The sequence below is a fragment of the Saccopteryx leptura genome, chromosome 1, assembly GCF_036850995.1.
Source record: "Saccopteryx leptura isolate mSacLep1 chromosome 1, mSacLep1_pri_phased_curated, whole genome shotgun sequence".
NCBI lineage: Eukaryota > Metazoa > Chordata > Mammalia > Chiroptera > Emballonuridae > Saccopteryx > Saccopteryx leptura.
This window is the reverse complement of record NC_089503.1, coordinates 53,223,559-53,232,845: the sequence shown is the minus strand read 5'-3', so window position 1 is coordinate 53,232,845 and position 9,287 is coordinate 53,223,559. Positions and strand designations below refer to the sequence as shown.

The following is a 9,287-nucleotide window of genomic DNA, read 5'->3' as shown; positions in this document are numbered from 1 at the left end:
TTCTCTGCATCTATTGATATTATTGTGTGGTTTTTATCCTTCCTTTGGTTTATGTGATAAATCACATTGGTTGATTTGCGAATATTGTACCAGCCTTGCCTTCAGAATAAATCCCACTTGATCATGATGTGTGATTTTTTTTTTCATGTATTGCTGGATCCAATTTGCCAATATTTTGTTGAGAATTTTAGCATCTAAGTTTATCAGGGATATTGGCCTATAGTTTTTTCTTCATAGTGTCTTTGCCTGGTTTTGGAGTGAGGATTATGTTTGCCTCATAAAAGGAGTTTGGGAGTTTTCCCTCCTCTTGAATTTTTTGAAATAGCTTGAGAAGGATAGGAGTTAGTTCTTCTTTGAATATTTGGTAAAATTAGCCTGTGAAGCCATCGGCCCAAGCCTTTTGTTTGTTGGGAGTGTTTTGATAACAGTTTCAATCTCATTTGTTGAAATCAGTCTGTTTAGGTTTTCTGATTCTTCTAGATTAATTTTTGAATGATTATATGTTTCAGGGAATTCATCCATTTCATCTAGGTTGTCCATTTGTTTGGCATACAGTTCTTCATAATATTTTCTTACAATTCTTTGAATTTCTGCTGTGTCAGTTGTTACTTCTCCACTCTCATTTCTTTTTTTTTATTTGAGCCTTCTCTCTTTTTTTCTTGGTAAGTCTGGTGAAAGGTTCATCAATTTTGTTTACCTTTTCAAAGAAACACCTTTTGGTTTCATTGATCTTCAGTATTGGTTTGTTTTTTGTTTTGTTGTTTGTTTGCATCTATGTCATTTATTTCCACTCTGATCTTTATTATTTCCTTCCTTCTACTTCCTCTGTGTTTTACTTGCTGTTCTGTTTCTATTTCTTTAAGGTTCAGGGTTAAGTGTTCATTTGAGCTTTTTCTTGCTTCTTAAGATATGCCTCTAATGCTATGAACTTCCTTCCCTCTCAGGACTGCTTTTGCTATATCCCATAAATTTTGAGTTGTTGTATCTTCTTTTTCATTTGTTTCAGGGAAGTTTTTTATTTTATCCTTGATCTCATTGTTAACCCATTCATTATTTAATAGTATGCTCTTTAATCTCCAAGTGTTTCAATGTTTTTTAATTTTTCTATAATAGTTGATTTCTAGTTTCATGCTGTTGTGATCAGAGAAGATGCTTGATATGATTTTAATCTTCTTAAATTTATTGAGACTTATTTTGTGTCTTAACATGTGGTCTATCCTAGAGAATGTACTGTGAGAACTTGAAAAGAATGTATATTCTGCTGCTTTGGGATTAAAGGTTCTGAAGATATCTATTAAATCTAGTTTATGTATTGTGCCCTTTAAAACCACTGCTTCTTTGTTAATTTTCTGTCTGGAGGTTCTATCCATTGATGTTAGTGGGGTATTAAAATCTTCTACTATTATACTATTGCTGTGGATCTCATCCTTTTTGTCCATCAAAATCTGTTTTAGATATTTAGGTGCTCCTATATTAGGTGCATATATACTTATAATAGTTCTATCTTTTGTTGTAATGCTCCTTTTATAATTATGAAGTGACCTTCTTTATCTCTTACCATAGCCTTTGTTTTAAAGTTTATTTTGTCAGATATTAGTATTGCTACCCCAGCTTTTTTTCCCTTTCCATTTGTGTAAAATATTTTTTCCATCCCTTTACTCTCAGTCTATGTGTATTTTTTGTTCTGAGATGGGTCTTGTTTTATTATCCATTCAGCTACCCTATGTCTTTTGATTGGAGCATTTAATCCATTTACATTTAAGGTTATAATTGATATGTAATTGTTTATTGCCATTTTATTTTTTAAATCTACAATCCTCTTTTTCTCTATTTATTTTTTCTTTGCTCTTTTTACATCAGCTCCTTAATATTTCTTGCAGTATTGATTTAGTTGTGATGAATTTCTTGATTTTTTTTTTCTTTTTTGGGTTTGTTTGTTTTTTTGTTTTTGTTTTTTTGTTTTTTTGTTTTTTTGGTCTAGGAAGCTTTTTATTTCTCCTTCAATTTTAAACTATAATCTTTCTGGAGTAAGAATTCTTGGTTATAGGCTTTCATTTTGCATTACTTTGAATATTTCTTGCCATTCCCTTCTGGCCTCAGGTGTTTCTGTTGAAAAGTCAGATGTCATCCTTATGGGGGCTCTTCTATAGGTAATTGACTTCTTTTCTCTTGCTACTTTTAGTATTTTTTCTTTATCTCAACTTTGGTTTTTTAACTATGATGTGTCTTGATGTAGGCCTCATTGGGTTCCTCTTTACCAGGACTCTGTGCTTCTTGAACTGTGTGACTTTTTCCTTCATCACTTTAGGAAAGTTTTCAACTGACTTCTTCAAACAGGTTCTGTTTTCCTTGTTCTTTCTCTTCTTCTTCAAGAACCCCTATGATGTGGATATTATTTCTCTTCATATTTCACAGTTTTTTTTATAGTTTTCTCAGACTTTTTGAGCCTCTTTTCTTTTTGTTGCTCTGTTTTTATTTATCTTGTCCTCTAATTTGCTGATTCAATCCTCTGCTTTATCTAGCCTGCTGTTGATTCCTTCTAGTGTAGTCTTCATTTCTGATATTGTAATTGTCATTTTTGATTGATTCTTTTTTATTATTTCAATGTCCTTTTTGATGCTTGCTATATCTTTATTTATGTGCTCATTATGTCCATCCATTGTAGCTCTAAGATCCTAACAATCATTATTTTAAAATCATTATTTTAAACTCTGCATCAAGTAATTTGGTAAATCTCATTTAGTTCTTTTTCTGGCAATTTCTCTTATTGATTCATTTGGATTGTCTTTCTCTGTCTTCTCATTTTTTTCTATGTGCTGATTGCAAGTTTGTTGGGTTAGAGCAGCTGAAGTTTGTACAGTGTATGCAGCCCCTCCTCTAGGGCTTAATCCCTCAGTCTCTGCTGGTTGCTCAGATTTAAATTTTCCCTAACAAGGTGAGCCACATAAAAGTCTTAATTTCCCTGCTGTTTTTTTAGTGAGTCTAGCAGGGAACTTCTGTAATTAGGATGGGGGTAGTGGGCATATCTTGCTCTTTGGCCCCAGTTGAAACTTTATCTAGACCTTTTTTTTCTGTATCATAAGTCCACAGAAATGCAGTGGGTGTGACATCTGAGAACCCGAGGTGTGGTCTGCCCAGCTACTGTCCTGGGGCAGGGCATGTTCTCTATATCTGAAGCCGGAAGTGTAGCTCAAGTCTCCCTGGAAACCTGAGTCAGTGCTCCTTCCCTTTACTTCCTCCTTTCTTAATGGCCTTTAGTGCTGAGGAAAGCTGGAAAGATTTCTGGAAGTGGGTTAGTTTGGCCTTATACTAGGCTCGTGTTGGACAGAGGGAGTGCCCCTCCCCCTGCATATGGCCACCTCAGTATTGGAGAATGACTCAGCACAGGTATTCTTCTCTCCATCACCATTTGTGTTCCTGTGCCTGGATCCCCACACTCTCCTCACTCAACACCAGTCTTCTCAGTTCTCCTCACCCCCAGAGCTACAGGTTAGTGGCTATGAGTGAGATTTTCTGTGCTGGCCCTTTATGGATGCATCTACTTCTTCACAATCTGTTTCCCATAGACAGAAATCCTGCTCTTATCCTCACTCAATGCTGTCAGATTGTCTCTCTTCTAGTTTCTGGGTATCTAGACTGTGGCTCCAGTCCTGGGGCTGAAGACCCCCACCTTTCAGGGCCTCTCTCCCCACAGTGAGAATCCCTCTGGACTCTCAGCCACCCCTTGCTCCTGGGAGGGGGGGAGCCCCCACAGTGTCCCCATACGTCCTACCAGTCTCAGTGTGGTTTCTTCTGTGCTCCTTGGTTTTCAAGTCTTGTTCTTCTAGTCCAAAGTTGTTTCTTCACAATGATTCTTTAATTAATTTGTAATCCAGTTTGATCCTGGGAGGTTGCAGTTTGTATGTTTGTGTACTCCACTGCCATCTTAAAATCCATGTTTAGTTTAGTTTAATAAAGGTTAATTTTTATACTTGCAAATTTCACAATAAGCAATTATTTTAATGTAATTAATAATCATTATATAATAATCTTCATGTTTATAAAATTTCTCTATGGATTACAAATAATATATGTAAAAATATTATATTATGATGCCTGTCTTGATAAAATACTTATAGATTAAAGCTGGGAACAAAATATCACTAATATTTGCACTAAATATTTAATAAGAGTAAACTAAATAGTCATATTAAGAGATTGTCACTCTGGATTAAAAAGCATGACTGTAAAGCCAGTGGCCAAGGCCACCATCACAGTAGCCTGGCCCATGCAGGTCCACATTGGATTCAGACAGTTGGTAAAGAAACAATGGAGCCAAAAACTGATGGACCATCATCTTTAATCCTAGCTTGCACCCGGCGGGCAAGTAAAAACACACACTGGGCTCCAAAACCCACTCACATTCAGTGCTCACAAAGCTACTGACTTATCCAAGTTTCCTAGAATCAAAGGTTTCTAGCTCACCAGACTTAATCACCTCTGTTCCCCATCTCCTTCCTTCTCCTTGCACAAACTCTGCACAAATTGGCTTCTCACTCAACACTCTGCCATCTTGGCTGCTTCTCCTGGCCTCCTCCATGTGGCCTTTCTCTGCTCCCTGCTCTCTAATGCTAATCTCAGTAGCCAAGAGAGCAAGCTCCCATTCTGCCCCCATTTTATAGTGTAGAAATCAAAACCTTTAATCCAATATACAAAATAAGAAAGTCTCTAATACAAAGTCACTTATCTGGGGCATGATGGGATTGTACCACCCCACATCAAAAAGGGTGAAAAAGGCTTAGTTCTAAAACCAAGCCCCAGGCTACAAGGATCCTGCCTGCCCACAGCCCCACCCCCAACACACATTACTATCACCTGGACGACAGGCTTCCATGTGGGCAGCGCCATCTTTAACAAAGTGAGCATAATATATTTTATCTTCCCAACATTACTAAAGAAAGCAATTTTTTAATTCTAAGAAGATCACTTCATCACATTAACACATTAACTCTAAATTTGAATGTTTTTTATAACAGAGCTTTGAAATGCATAAACCTAAAATATAGACAATTACAGCTTTCATCAGTCCTTTCTCAGTCATTGACATAATGACCAGACAAAAATGCAGTAAGGATATAAGAGGTTTGAGCATTCTGGGAGGCTTTTCTGGCCAATGTACAAATAAGTGAATATACTAAAATTAAAAATCTCTATGAATATTATTTGACTAGCCAAATTTAGCATTTTTTGTTATATTTATATTATTTTCCTTTTGTTTAAGAATGGAATTATAGAGGCCCTGTATAGGAACATAGAATAGAAACAGAGTTCAATGCCTTGAGGCAAAAGCCACAATGACTCTCCTGACAAAAGTATTGAATGTAGTACTATGCTGAAGGCAACACACCAAGGATAAAATTAGCAATTCTAATTAATTAATTAGGTGGGGACATTTGAGCTACTCTTTGCTCTTTTATTTGCTCTAAAGAGCTTCCCCTTCCTGACTTCCTCATTCTTGTCCCTGCTTCTATTTTTTTGTGTCAAAAAGTACCCATAAGGACTGGGAGTCCAGACCATTTTATGAAACCTGTATAGTGGATTGTGAGATAGTCTCCCCTAGGTCCCTCAGGGCATGCCATGTGGTCTTCCAGTAGTCATTGTCTCTATACCTGGAATTGCTGAGTTCTCAACAGGCAAGTATTTTTATCTTGATAAGCATCATTGTGTAAAACTACTCATTTGCCATTAATAATCCATAGAATAAATTTGTAGACATAAAGATCACTATTTAATGATTCTGTAATTACATTAAATTAATTGTAGAATTTTGTCAGTGTAAAAATCAATAATTGTTATAATTAGTGACTTTTTCACATACATATTATTTTAAATGCTAAAAATTAAAAAAATAAATACAGGCCTGTAAAGCCAGGAGCCAAGGCCAGGGCTACTATCACAGCAGCCTTCTGGCCCATGCAGGTTCGCATTGGATTCGGACAGTCGGTAAAGAAACAACAGAGCCAAGAACTGATGGGCTGTCATCTTTAATTCTAGCTTGCACCCGGCGGGCAAGTAAAAATACACACTGGGCTCCAAAACCCAGTCACATTCAGTGCTCACAAAGCCACTGACTTATCCGAGTTTCCTAGAATCAAAGGTTTCTAGCTCACCAGCCTTATTCTCCTCAGTTCCCCATCTCCTTCCTTATCCCAGATACAAACTCTACACAAACTGGCATCTCACTCAGCACTCCGCCATCTTGGCTGCTTCTCCTGGCCTCCTCCACGTGGCCTCCTTCCGCTGCTGGCTCTACTCTCTCTGCTCTCTCATGCTAATCTCAGGAACCAAGAGCACAAGCTCCCACTCCGACCCCATTTTATAGTGTAGAAATCCAAACCCTTAATCCAATATACACAATAGGGAAGTCTCTAATACAAAGTCACTTCTCTGAGGCATGATTGGATTGTACCACCCCACATCAAAAAGGGTGGGAAAGGCTTAATCCCAAAACCAAGCCCCAGGCTACAAGGATTCTCAACTCACATTAATATCACCTGGGCGACGGCCTCACGTGGGCAGTGCTATTTTTAACAAAGTGAGCATAATATATTTTATCTGCCCAACAAGGCCTGGGCTGGTTGGCTTAGTGGATAGAACACTAGCCTGACATGCAGATGTCCTGGCTTCAATCCTTGGACAGGGCACACATGAGAAGCAACTGTCTGCTTCTCTTCCCCTCCCTCTCCCCCTTCTCTCTCTCCTCCCCTCTCATACCGAGTGTCTCCATTTGTCCAAGCATTGGCTCTAGATAGGTGGATCTCAGTCGGACACATGCAAAAGTCTGTCTCTCTCCCTCCTCTCCCTTAAATAATAAATAAATAAATAAAATACTAAGATCTATTTATTTCCAAATGTTAGAAGTAAATTTTATAAAAATATCAGTTGTTGGGCAGATAAAATATATTATGCTCACTTTGTTAAAGATGGCACTGCCCACATGAAACCCCATCACCCAGGTGATATTAATGTATGTTGGGGGTGGGCTGTGGGCAGACAGGATCCTTGTAGCCTGAGGCTTGGTTTTAGAACTAAGCCTTTCCCACCCTTTTTGACGTGGGGTGGTACAATCCTATTATGCCTCAGATAAGTGACTTTGTATTAGAGACTTCCCTATTTTGTATATTGGATTAAAGGTTTGGATTTCTACACTATAAAATGGGGGCAGAACAGGAGCTTGCTTGCTCTCTTGGTACTTGAGATTATCATTAAAGAAGAGAGCAGAGAGGAGAACAGAGTAAGGCCACGTGGAGGAGGCCAGGAGAAGCAGCCAAGATGGTGGAGTGCTAAGTGAAAAGCCAGTTTGTGCAGAGTTTGTGCAGGGAGAAGGAAGGAGATGGGGAACAGAGGTGAATAAAGTCTGCTGAGCTAGAAACCTTTGATTCTAGAAAACTCGGATAAGTCAGTAGCTTTGTGAGCACTGAATGTGAGTGGGTTTTGGAGCCCAGTGTGTGTTTTTACTTGCCCGCCGGGTGCAAGCTAGGATTAAAGATGATGGCTCACCAGTTTTTGGCTCCGTTGTTCCTTTACCGACTGTCCGAATCCAATGTGAACCTGCACGGGCCAGGCTGCTGTGAAAGTGGCCGTGGCTTCTGGCTTTACATCAGTGTTTTAAGAAAACAATTTTTTACAGAAAATGATAAAAGAAAATTGAATTCTTAAATATACTTTTGAAATAAAAAGGTGAAATTAAAAAAAAGAAGTAAATTATACTTGAGAGGCTTTGCAGATGGTGCCCCCCTCCCAGACTGGCCTATGCCCAGCCATGGTCAGCTCCACCATGTCCTTTGACATGGCCATTTACTACTAGCGCTTGGGCTGTGGGTTTCCTTCCAGTTGATTGTGAATTTCCAAAGATAGCTGAAAACTCTCATGCTCTGAGTACTGGAGAAAAAGGGAATAATTACAGAGGTTGCTGCTTTCACAGAATTATTCTGGATTTATGTGCCAATGTGATGACTTCACATGTCATAAAAAGCACAGGTGGCAAGTCCATATATAAAGAGAAATTTGCTGATAAGAATTTCAACCTGACGCATATGGGTTCCAGCATCTTGTTCCTGGCAAATACCGGACCCAACACAAATGGTTCCTAGTTTTTCATCAGCACCTCCAAGACTGAATGATTAGATAGCAAACATGTGGTTTTTGGCCAGGTGAAAGATGGTAGCCATGGAGTGCTTTGGGTCCAGGAATGGCAAGACAAGCTAAAAGATCACCTTTGCTGCCTGTGGACAACTCTATTAAATTTAACTTGTGTTTTATCTAATCCACCAAACCCTTTCTTCTGTAGCTCAGGGGAGCCCCCCTTCACCCCCATCTGCTTAGAATGTTCTGTAATCTCTGTGTTCTCACCACAGTTCATTGGGTTCCATATTTTCTTTACCTCTTCCAAGTCTAGCCAGATTGTAGAATTAAGTTTATGATTATGAAATAAAAACTAAATAACAACCACAAAAAAGATATCACAGCTACTAGCTTCAGGAGAATGTAAAACACATACATCGTTGATGTAACAGCATTATCTACCTCTCTTTAAAACCGTAACTGATGAATTTCAATAACAGAAAATATGACAAGTGAAACAACCTCAAGAATCTGTTACAAAATATCATTTCCCATTTAGTTGGCTGTCTATTTTGTTGTCAGTTTCTTTTGCTGAGCAAAAACTTCTTAGTCTGATGTAGTCCCATTCATTTATCTTTGCCTTCATTTCTCTTGCCTTTGGAGTCAAATTCATAAAGTGCTCTTTAAAACCCAGGTCCATGAGTTTAGTACTTATGTCTTCTTCTATGTAGTTTATTGTTTCAGGTCTTATATTTAGGTCTTTGATACATTTTGAGTTAATTTAGTACAAGGGGACAGACTGTATCGAGTTTCATTCTTTTGCATGTGGCTTTCCAGTTTTCCCAGCACCATTTATTGAAGAGGCTTTCTTTTATCCATTGTGTGTTGTTGGTCCCTTTATTGAAAATTATTTGACCATATATATGTGGTTTTATTTCTGGACTTTCTATTCTGTTCCATTGGTCTGAGTGTCTATTTTTCTGCCAATACCATGCTGTTTTGATTGTCGTGGCTCTATAATATAGTTTCAAGTCAGGTATTGTAATGCCCCCAGCTTCATTCTTTTTCCTTAGGATTGCTTTGGCTATTCGGGGTTTTTTATAGTTCCATATAAATCTGATGATTTTTTGTTCCATTTCTTTAAAAAATGTCATTGGAATGTTTACGGGAATTGCATTAAATTT

At 38.0% G+C, this 9,287-nt stretch overlaps 1 pseudogene; it reads left to right on the top strand.

The window, feature by feature from the left end:
* Positions 1 to 7,978: 7,978 nt before the first annotated feature.
* LOC136387993 (peptidyl-prolyl cis-trans isomerase A pseudogene) lies at positions 7,979 to 8,283 on the top strand (annotated as a pseudogene).
* The last annotated feature ends 1,004 nt before the right edge of the window (positions 8,284 to 9,287 follow it).